The 11,973-nt window shown below is 38.6% G+C and overlaps 1 non-coding gene across 1 annotated transcript; it reads left to right on the plus strand.

Moving 5' to 3' along the window:
• The first annotated feature begins 11,688 nt into the window (after positions 1-11,688).
• trnav-aac (transfer RNA valine (anticodon AAC)) lies at positions 11,689-11,761 on the plus strand. Its single transcript has one exon. It is a non-coding gene; the product is annotated as a tRNA-Val (tRNA).
• The last annotated feature ends 212 nt before the right edge of the window (positions 11,762-11,973 follow it).

Below are 11,973 nucleotides of genomic sequence, written 5' to 3' on the forward strand. Positions count from 1 at the left end.
ACCACTTCATTATTAAAAACAAACTGATTTAAACAGACCAAATTTCCCCAATTGGTATACCACTTTAAAATGAGCATTTACTAATGGGAGTCAGTTGTTCCTCATCTGCAAGGGTTTACTCTTGCATCCCACAAAACAGATGGTTTGTTTTCCTGCCATTGACCAGCATCCTATCCAGTTCTCACTTCTGCCTTGTTTCGGATAAATCCTGACTTTAATTTATCACGTACTAATACTCCCCATACACTGACAGAAAAAGTAATCTTTCACAATGCCCAAGGGCAGAAAACCTTTAAATAGAAAAAGGTGTCATATAATCAAAACTCAATGGTAGCTAAAATGGTTATTCATAATGGCTGATAAAATAGCAAAACATATTCAGGACAACCTATTTAAATATTTTATTGTAGAAAACTGAACACAACATGCACTTATTGCAGCATTTTAATAACATGATTATCATAAGAAAAAATGAGCCCACAAAAACATTTTAGTGCAGCTGTCAGGTTGACACAATGCAATCATAATGGGGTTATATGGAAGCTTCTTCGGCCAGGAGCTCATGGCTGTTTTGGTTTCTTTATACCACCAGATGTGAAGGCTCCAAAACATCATATCTTTTTCTAGCACAAATCAAAAAAACAAAAAACAAAACTACACAAGGCTTTTTTCTGCCCATCAGCAATTTCAATACCTACCATCACATTACAAAACTTGAAATTTCACTTGTCAATTTTCAAGCAATGTCTGTGTTTACCCTGTTGGAGAACCCAATAGCACTTAGAAGGTAATTTAAAAACCATCTTAAACCAGTAATACCGAATGTATATTTGGCAACGTATATGAACTTTAATCAATATACATTTGCTCAATCAACTTGTTCCTCATCAGATATTTACCTCTATATAAGTAGATACTTGTCACACTGAAACCACACTTCCCCTCTAGAATTAAAAGGGGATGATGAGGGGATAGGAATGAAAAGGCAGTTTAGCAAGGTCATCAGGATAAACCCAACACTTTTTTTTTTTTAAATATAAACACAAATGAACACATGATCTTTAATAATCAAAGAGCAGGGACAGCTGCTTTTATGTATCATCCAAAGGACTGAGTCATATTTACAGGACAGTGTTCTTATCACTGCACTTGGATCCACACAGACCACAGGGTAAACACCCTCTGCTGGCCTCACTAACACCTCTTCCAATACTTTTGGCCAGGTCAGAATATGCTTAGCTTCAGGTCAACAGTGTGAAAATCATGTCTGTGATCTGTAGAGAGAGTAGGTCAAAGACACCCGGGAGAAAGATGAAGGTCAGTGGGAATGAGAGGGAGGTCAGAGGAATGGGGAGGATGCAGGGAATAAAGTTGGCAAAGGTGGAGGAATGTAAATACTTGGAGATCAACAGTACAGAGTAATGGAGAATGTAAAAGAGGTGAAGAAGAGTGCAGGCAGGCTTGAGATGTTTATCAGGAGTGATTTGAAACAGGGGTGGCACGGTGGCGCAGTGGGTAGCAGTTGGGAGACCTGGGTTCGATTCCCGGGTCCTCCCTGCGTGGAGTTTGCATGTTCTCCCCGTGTCTGCGTGGGTTTCCTCCCACATTCCAAAGACATGCAGGTTAGGTGGATTGGCGATTCTAAATTGGCCCTAGTGTGTGGGTGTGTTTGTGCATGTCCTGCTGTGGGTTGGCACCCTGCCCGGGATTGGTTCTTGCCTTGTGCCCTGTGTTGGCTGGGATTGGCTCCAGCAGACCCCCCCGTGACCCTGTGTTCGGATTCAGCGGGTTGGAAAATGGATGGATTTGAAACAGATGGGCACCAGCAAGCATGAAAGAGGTCTACATGATGTTAGCGAGACCAGCCATGTTATATGGGTTGGAGACATTGGTACTGACCAAAAAAGTATGGAGCTGACAAGAGTTAAATATGTTGGGATTTGCCCTGTGTGACAAGGGCAGACGGGATTAGGAACAAGTACATTAAGAGGGTCAGCTCTGGTTGGATAGTTTTGAGACAGACGTGCGAGATTGAATTGGTTTGGACATGTGTAAAGGAGAGAGGCTAGCTATATTGGGAGAAAGATGTTAAGGAAAGGGGTTGCCAGGCCAAAGAAAAAGGCAGCATATGAGAAGGTTTATGGATGTGGCGAGAAAGGACATGAAGGTGCTGGTTATAACAGAGCAAGATGCAGAAGATAGGATATTGGGGGTGTTAAAACCTGTGGCAACCCCTCATGAGTGCAGCCAAAAGATCTACAGAATGCTGTTAAAAAAAAAAAAGTCCCTTTTCTAGGGATAGAAGAACGAAGGCTCCAAAGTTTGTAAAAAATTGCATGCTCAATCTTTACAATAAAATGGGAGATAAGCATATTACAAGAATGACGCACTACATATGAATTGGTTGGGGGGGGGGGACTGTAGTCATCTCACCACAAACCCCACAAGATTAAGGAAAATTATTAATCCTAGATCCACCCTAAACTCATAAGGGGCCCGCTTCATAAATTATCTGCATACATGCAAACTCGGAGCTATGGTAGGCCTTTCCTAATCGCCTCCAAAAATCCCCTCAACTTTAGGCAGTGCTTGTAGAACAATCTTGGGCTTGCTGGTTGTGGGCATATTATTCAGTTTAAGAAGCACCATTTGCTTGCACGTTTCGCACTGAATCCGGCCTCGATATTTTAAAAAGTACTTCGAAACTAGTTACGACATGCTGCCTGTGCCATAATTTTGAGAAAGTGCACTTTACAAGCTAACGAGGCCAGTTTCGCAGAAACTGCGAAAACTAAAAATTGTGTCCAGTTTCCACAAGCAAAGTTTAAACTACAACACCATCACCACCTGTCAAGGTCAGAGCTCTTCCCTAAACCAAGTGTTAACAAAACACCTACCTCCAAGACATGGAGACGAGCCCGAAGGGCACACATGCCTAAACATGTCCATGGCCACCAAAGCTGCGAAGCGGAGGTAGTTGGGACTGCTACGGTACACAAATATGGTAAACTTAATCAAAAAAGGCGTCCGACACCACAGCCCAACACTCACATTTATATTATCCTCAACATTTTGCAAATATGTCGACCCTGCAGAGTAAACGTGAAGTTAAAAATACAGCATAAGAGGAAAAAACATTATTTGCGAATGTATTGTCCGAGCCGCCCGGTGCTGCGCTTCCCATGAGGTTGGGATGCAGAACCATAATAGTAGGCCGTGCTCAATTTTACTCTCCCTGCAAAACTCACCTCGCGGGTACTTGTCCAGGCACAGACGCGAACTCTTCACGGCAGCACTGCGACTACAAAAGCCGCTGCTGACCGCGGCCCTGAAAGACAAGCACCCCGAGCTTACCCGTTTTCAACATAACAAACGGGAAGAGGTGAATCAGCAGGCAGCGGAAAAGAGAAAGCTGGTCTGCTAGCCATTTTTTACGGTAGTGGTCATACGCCCGTCTCCCCTTATTTACTGAAAGCTAGCACTGAGAGAAACAAAAACAGCAAAAACCGTGGTGGGGAAATCAACACAGCTCCAACGTTAGGGTTAAAAACACACCAGTCTCCTCTATTCCACTGTGAGGTACAAGACGCCGAAGGCTGTTTTTAAATGGGTAATGACGTCATGCGTTAACACGCCCCTGTTTTCTTATTGGTTTGTCTTCGCTGTCCATCATTTTGTAGCTCAAATAAGGTGAATGTGCGTAAACCTAAGTAAGGCGTTCTCTGAAGAAAATGGAAGATGGCTTTATGTAAATGAAAAAGACGATAAAATAAAAGCCTGATTGCAACCGTTAGATTTCAGCAGTGGACCTCACAAATATATTAAAATACATAGTCGTATCATTAGTCCGTTTTAAATGGAGCAGTTAATGTGTTAAGCAGTAAAGAGACAGTTTGATAGTAAGGCGTCCCAAAATCTGCTGGGAAGAGTGCTTTATTTAATATGGCTACCGAATTGTTATTGTGGTTTTATTTAACTCCAGCCTTAGAGACTATGTCTTCCAGGCTTCAAATTAAGTGCCGTAAGAATTTAACAGGTTATGGGTACGAACACTACACTTGTTGAGGACGGCTTGATACCAAGTTATATCTAAGAGATTTCTGTGTCGAGCATTCCATTTTTCTATTCGACTTTAATATTAATGTTCACTGCATTGTTTTGTTCTGTTTGGAGAGCATTTTTTAAATTTATTTTCTGGAAAAAAGGGGGTTCATAAATTTGTATTTTCAATTGACGGGTTAGCCTTGATTGTTCACCAGTAAAAAACAGGTTCAGAAAATGGATAGATGGCTTTTCTTATTTATAATTATGAAATTATATATATATATATATATATATATATATATATATATATATATATATATATATATATATATATATATATATATAATGTTAATGGCAGATATTGACTTCTAGGTAAGAAAATAAAGAAAATAAGTAAGCACTATGATCAAGAAGCATGAGTCTTGTTACAAAAATAAACTGTATGTACATCCTCTAGCTATATTTCTGTTTAATATTTTCACATTAGAAATTAAGTAATTGAAAAGTGAGCCCCAAATATAAGAGTAATTGTTATAGGTTAAAATAGCAAGTAAAATACAAAGATTGAACCTAGGCTTATCATCCTTACTTTAGAACAGGCTGAGGTGTGTCCAAATTCAATCCTGAAAGACTACAGTGTTGGCAGGTTTTCCTTCTATCCCTTTTCATAATTAGTGACCAGCTTTTGTTTTTTTGTCTTAAATGTAATCGACTTGCTATTTAAGACCCCAAGCCTTTAATTATTTCTTTTATCCTTGATAGCAGCCAAACAATAAAGAGATATAAAAATGAGCCAACACATGACCAACTAACCTGTGTCCATCATACAATATTTGAAAATAAAGGTGAAGGTCTCAGTAATGTTGATCTGTTCAGGTCCACAAAACATTTTGACAGTGATTTTATAAAACAAAAATACAGTAAACAGTTTTAAAAATGTTTCATGTGACAGAATGAGAGCCTTAACAAGCCATGAAATTAAATATTGGGTTTAGTTAACAACAAGAATTAACTTCTGATTAAGAAGTTAGTTGGAGTGGAATTGGTTGGCGTTTGAGGCACCAACCTAGTTGGTCATCTGTTTTCTTAATTCAAATCTCATTGTTGTTAGGCTACCATTTAAGGAAAAAAAGAAGCAATAAAGAGGACTGAATCTTAAAAAACAAGGGAGTTAAAATGTAGGGAAATTATGCCAGTTAACAGGAGAAATTGGTCACTGGTTAAGAAAATGTTGGGAAGGAAAGCCTGCAGCTACTGCAGATCCTTCAGGATCAGAATTGGACATCTCTGCTTTTGTATTAAACTAATAAGTTCTTGTCGAAGTCTGAAAAAGTTCTAAACAATTCCTAATGAAGAGAATTAGATTATTTCCAGATTGAGATGATAACACAGAACATATCTTTCCCTCTGAGTTATTAAGATTGGATTAGGATCCTCCCAGATGAGCAAAATAAGTTACTGTGTAATGCAAGTAGTATGTTATAGGATTTTACAACAAATTTTTCATAGCACACTTTGACCTTACTCCAAATATTGTCGTTAAAGCATTATAAGTGATATTTAAACCAAAGCTACCCAACAGATATACAAAAATATTTATCCAAATTGGTTTAAGAATAGGATATTCCTAAAAAATGTGATCAAGTGATACAGGTGCTTGAGGACATTGCCCACAGATTAAATCTTACTCTGAGTACATTTTTGACAATTCCCCACTAGCTGTACAGTATGTGATCAATGAACAATTTTTAGTAGAATTATCACATTTTTGGCACATACTCAGCTTGAATTATTTTATGATTGAGTCAATTTCATTCTTTTTCTGAAATTTTAACTGATAAAGCCCCTTTCCATAATTTACTAAAATCTTTAAGTATAAAGTTACTTTAAATTTTTTGAAATATTTTGGAAATGTCTGAATTTACATTCACACTAGTCGGTTTTGCCTCAGGGACAGATAAGGATGATTCTTGAGGGAAGCAGGAAGGTCACATTTAACAAAATTTCTAATTTATAAATGTAAGATGAAATCTGGAGCCAATACAGTATCAGTAATGACATGTCTAAATATCACAGTCCTAAGCACCTTCCATACAGTGAATAAAGCACGAGTTAAAGAAGTCTGAAATTGGTGATTGCCATGTGTAGGAGACACAGATAAGAGTTTCTCTGCATTGAAATATGTAAATAAAGCTCCCTTCATCAGGCTGGGGTTAAACGCTTTGTTTTATCGATGTAGCCTTTACATTTTCAATTTTACATTTTAGCAAGAATAACATACTTGCTATGTTATTCTCATTTTTCTAATTGAATTGCATTCTGTTACAATGTTTTGTTTCCTAATGGAAGGAATAAAAAATATATATTTGTATGGATTCTGTTTTGCATTAGCATGAATAGCTATTTAATAGATTCCTAGTACAAGTTAAGCCAATGAATGATCAGTACTGTGGTGTATTGAACAGGGAAAAAGGAATAAGTAATTACAATAGAATTTATCCGTAAATTCCCAGTACCCAGTTTTTCATGACAGAGTTGCTGAGAGCCAGAAACTTATCTCACCTTCATCTGGTATAAAGCAATAACGAAGTCTGGATTGGATAGCCCGGAATTGTACCGTAGACAAAATAAATGAAAAGGCGTACAAAACAGATGAAAGCTGTGCACCCTGAGAAATGCCACGCAGACACTTGAAAAATGTATATGGGGAAAATTGAACACAAATTCATTATTTAATTAGATAATGCTGATCATGATGCCATTGTATGACATGTAATGAAAAAAATATCACTCACAGTGTATTAAATGTCAGTCAGTCAGTCATTGTCCAACCTGCTATATCCTAACACAGGGTCAAGGGGGTCTACTAGAGCCAATCCCAGCCAGCACATGGCGCAAGGCAGGAACAAACCCCGGGCAGGGTGCCAGCCCACTGCAGAGGTACTAAATGTTTAAGGATAATTTTTAAATTCTCTAATGTGTAAAGTTTTTGTTTTATTCTACAATGCATTTAAACTGGTCAGTAATGGTTTAATGAATTTATAAATATGTGCTTATTTACGCTTATTTACAGTGGCACAGTGGTAGTGCTGCTGCCTCGCAGTTAGGTGACCTGGGTTCGCTTCCTGGGTCCTCCCTGCGTGGAGTTTGCATGTTCTCTGCATGGGTTTCTTTCGGGTACTCTGGTTTCCTCCCACAGTCTAAAGACATGCAGGTTAGGTGCATTGGCGATTCTAAATTGTCCCTAGTGGGTGGGTGGGTATGTGTGTGCACCCTGCCCAGGGTTTGTTTCCTGCCTTGTGCCCTGTGTTGACTGGGATTGGCTCCCGTGACCCTGTAGTTAGGATATTGTGGGTTGATGGATGGATGTGCTTATTTACATTCCTTGAAACTATACTTTACTTTGACAAGTTTAAATTCTTCACTTTTATACAAAACTATTAATAGATTTGTATTTAAAAAAGATTGGAGTTAGGTAGGGGTGTGTGCTGGATGCTGAATTGCTTTGAGTGGCAATAATGTGTTGAAAATGTCAACATTGTTCTGTTATTACACTCTCTTTTTTCTTTTGTACATCCTGAGGCCCCTTTGTGAGCAGGGCCTCACGTTGTGCACATACAGTAAGTCACCCTTAATGTAGATCCTGCCATGATTTTTCCACTGACTTTGCATCCTTGCAAATGGAGTTATATTGAAGCCCAAAATCATTTAGAAAAATAAAATACATATCTCCCCTTGACAACCTGTTGTAAACATTTTGCTAAAACTCTTTTTGATAATGCTCTCAAATTCGACCAACAAATGAACTCCATTGTTAAAGCCTCTATCTGTCAACTCACAGTATTGGCTAAAGTTTTTCTCAAATTATTTTCAAAAACTAGTTCATGCATTTTTCTCTTCTCACATTGACTATGGCAACTCACTATACACTGGAGTTAACTAGTCACCCCTTGTTCAACTTCAGCTCCTCCAGAACGCTGTGACAAGGCTACTCACAGGCACACAAAGATATCATGACTTCACACCAATTTCAGTGTTTCTTAACCGGCTTCCTGTTCAATACAGGATTGAGTTTAAAAATTTTATTATTTGTTTTTCTGTAGTAGTAGGGTGTTGTACTCAAAGCACCGTGATGTTCCAACAATGATGGATGGATTAAAAGCCAGAAGTCTGTATTACCATCAACATCAAGTGACTCTGTGAGAACCCTAACTACAAAGAGGACTATTTCATTTATGTTAGGTAGAATGCCCAGAGGGGACTGGGTGGTCTCGTGGTCTGGAACCCCTGCAGATTTTATTTTTTTCTCCAGCCTTCTGGAGTTTTTTTTTGTTTTTTCTGTACACCCAGGCCATCGGACCTTACTCCTTTTCTATGTTAACTAATGTTGTCTTATTTTAATTTCTTATTTTGTCTTTTATTTTTCTTTTCTTCATTATGTAAAGCACTTTGAGCTACTTTTTGTATGAAAATGTGCTATATAAATAAATGTTGTTGTTGTACTGTGTTAGCTATAAGGGATGCAATGAGAAATCAAGCAAAATGATACCTTTTATTGGCTAACTAAAAAGATTACAATATGCAAGCTTTCGAGGCAGCTCAGGCCCCTTTTTCAGGCAAGATGTGAATACATCCTGACTTCTCTTTGCATTATTTGTCTTTAATTATCTGAATGGTTTTGCCCCTCTTATCTTACTGATGTCTTACACCTTTTTTCTCCCTTGTGATTACCAAGGTCCTCTGACTAGAAGTTACTGGTTGTGCCAAGGTCTAGACTTGAGCTTAGTTGGAACCATGCCTTTGCAGGAGCTGCCCCTAACCTTTGGAATAGTCTATCCTTTTATATTAGGTCAGCACCAACCCTGGGCCAAAGATATTGCGTATTAGTCGAGCTATAGCTGTGATTCTTGAGAGACGATCTACCAGAAATTATTACAGGGATTCGGGTTCGAATCCCGCTCTTGGCACATTGCTGAATGGAAGAATATATCTCTAAAATATATATATTTTTTAAACTTTCTCTTCAACGAATGGTGCTTTGAATTCTGCTTTGCAGATTTAGTTGTTTATTTTTCTTTTTTGATTAAACAAAAACTGTTTAATGAATGATTGATTTGTTAAGGAACACATGGACAACAAGCATAGTTAAAATCACAATTAAACAAACTTGCCTGCAAATTCGATTGAATCATAATTATAACAAATAATAACGCATTTCACTTACTTATATAGCACCTTTACCACAGATAATCAAGGGGGGTACAATAAAAATGAAAGCACAATAATAATGAATAAATAATAGTGCACAGCCTTGTGTTTGTATGTATTTATAAAATTTGGGAAGTAATATATTCTAGTTGATGCTGACATTTAATTAATTTGAAGTAGGTAAAAATAAATATTTGGAAATATTGCAAAGGGAAATGTTTATATACTCATAGTAAACAGCACACACACACCATTTAGTTAAGTGTGTATATATATATATATATATATATATATAGCCCTTTGTCACCGATTCTGTTCATAACTTTTATGAACAGAATTTCTAGGCGCAACCAGGGCGTTGAGGGGGTCCGGTTTGGTGGACTCAGGATTGGGTCACTGCTTTTTGCAGATGATGTTGTCCTGTTTGCTTCATCAGGCCGTGATCTTCAGCTCTCTTTGGATTGGTTCGCAGCCGAGTGTGAAGCGGCTGGGATGGGAATCAGCACCTCCAAATCTGAGACCATGGTCCTCAGACGGAAAAGGGTGGAGTGCCCTCTCAGGGTTGGTAGCGAGATCCTGCCTCAAGTGGAGGAGTTCAAGTATCTCGGGGTCTTGTTCACAAGTGAGGGAAGAATGGAGCGTCAGATCGACAGGCAGATCGGTGCGGCATCCGCAGTAATGCGGGCTCTGCATCGGTCTGTCGTGGTGAAAATTTACCAGTCGATCTACGCTCCTACCCTCACCTATAGTCATGAGCTATGGGTAGTGACCAAAAGAACGAGATCGCGAATACAAGCGGCTGAAATGAGTTTCCTCCGCAGGGTGTCTGGGCTTTCCCTTAAATATAGGGTGAGAAGCTCAGTCATTCGGGAGGGGCTCAGAGTACAGCCGCTGCTCCTCCGCATCGAGAGGAGTCAGATGAGGTGGCTCGGGCATCTGATCAGGATGCCTCCTGGACGCCTCCCTGGTGAGGTGTTCCGGGCACGTCCAACCGGGAGGAGGCCCCGGGGAAGACCCAGGACACGCTGGATTCCCCCGGAAGAGCTAGAAAAAGTGGCAGTGGAGAGGGAAGTCTGGGCATCTCTGCTCAAGCTGCTGCCCCCGCGACCCGACCTTGGATAAGCGGAAGAGGATGGATATTCACTTCTTTATTCGGCTGCTCCCGTTAGGGGCTGCCACAGCGGATCATCTTGTATATATATATATGTGTGCTGTTGTATTAGAATCGTCTGAGTATTAAAAGTGTGGGTCTATTTTATAAGCATATTTTATAACATCAATGTTAATACAGAGTATAACTATAATTATTATTATTCTGTATTAGCATTGATATGAACGATTTGTGAAATTAGTTAAGTATAAAAAATGAAACTATGATTATACAATTCAATGTTTATTATATTTATACATTATTATATCTGTCTTTACACGTTTTGCACACATATTTAATAAATGTAATAAACTGCACGAAGAATAGTTAAAAAACATTCAAAAAATGTGTACGTGAATGTAAATATATCTGCACAAACCTGCACTCGTTAGTAACATTTTTAGAAAGTTCAAAATGAAACGCAAATCGCAAAGCCTCTGTGTGCCAAATCAAATTTTGCTTTTGCAGATTATACTGTATTAACTGATAAGAGGCTGGCGCGCCCTTTCTGAGTTTTGGTAGCCAACACGAGCCGTGATTCGCCAATTCTTTGTAGCCGACCGAGCCGTCATTGGCCAATTCTTGGTAGCAGACATGGGTTGTGAATGGTCAATTCTTGGTAGCCGATACGGGCTGCGATTGGCCCGAGCTTTCAATTCCTGGTAGAATCTTGGTAGCAGAAAGCGATCTGATTGGTTTTCGCTACCAAGAATTACCTCGGCTCATGATAGATAGATAGATAGATGTGTGTGTATGTATTTATGGAAACTGTACAGCACTCTGGTCAACTGCTGTTGTTTTAAATGTGCTCTATGAATAAAACTGACTTGACCCGATATATATTTGGCCATCAAATGTGTTGATTATTAATTCTTACCTGATTATATTCACAAGAATACGCCGCTAGGTTGTTAAAATATTTTTTTGTTGAAGTTTTCATATAAAAGCAGCAAAAGCCACTGTATTTTTTAAAACTCTTTCTGTAATTCTCCAACAGCTCTGATTAAATAGCGTCTCCTAGTATTACAGTAAACAGCATGATTATTCCTTTCAGATTTTTTTTTTTGCTGGCTCTTATTACGTTTGCAATGGCGTTCGACGGTGGGGTTTTGTTTCTGAATTTAGCCTACATCCTCAACACCCGTATTTGATTTTTTTGTAGAGCCGTTGAAATCGCACATACATAGGTCAATCCTCGTTTTAATAATAATTAAGAAGTTGATCTGTAATTTTAATATGTCAGATTAAATAATAAAAGGCTTCACAACATACCTCTTTCCAGGGAAGTTTCCGTAGTGTAGTGGTTATCACGTTCGCCTAACACGCGAAAGGTCCCCGGTTCGAGACCGGGCGGAAACAACGCGATTTTTCTTTTCACGATTAATTTTAAGTTTAAAAGCAAATGTTGAATTTTTCTTTTCTAACTACAAATGTGTGCAAGTACGTTATGAATGCAAAAATGGTAACCATTTCAGTTTTCGCATGCTCCTCTCCATTTATTTTTTTCACAATCACTTGTGTAAAGACCATTTTAAGGTGATTAAAATATAAAAATATATATATATTCGACA

Source organism: Erpetoichthys calabaricus, chromosome 2 (assembly GCF_900747795.2).
Source record: "Erpetoichthys calabaricus chromosome 2, fErpCal1.3, whole genome shotgun sequence".
Classification (NCBI taxonomy): Eukaryota; Metazoa; Chordata; class Cladistia; order Polypteriformes; family Polypteridae; genus Erpetoichthys; species Erpetoichthys calabaricus.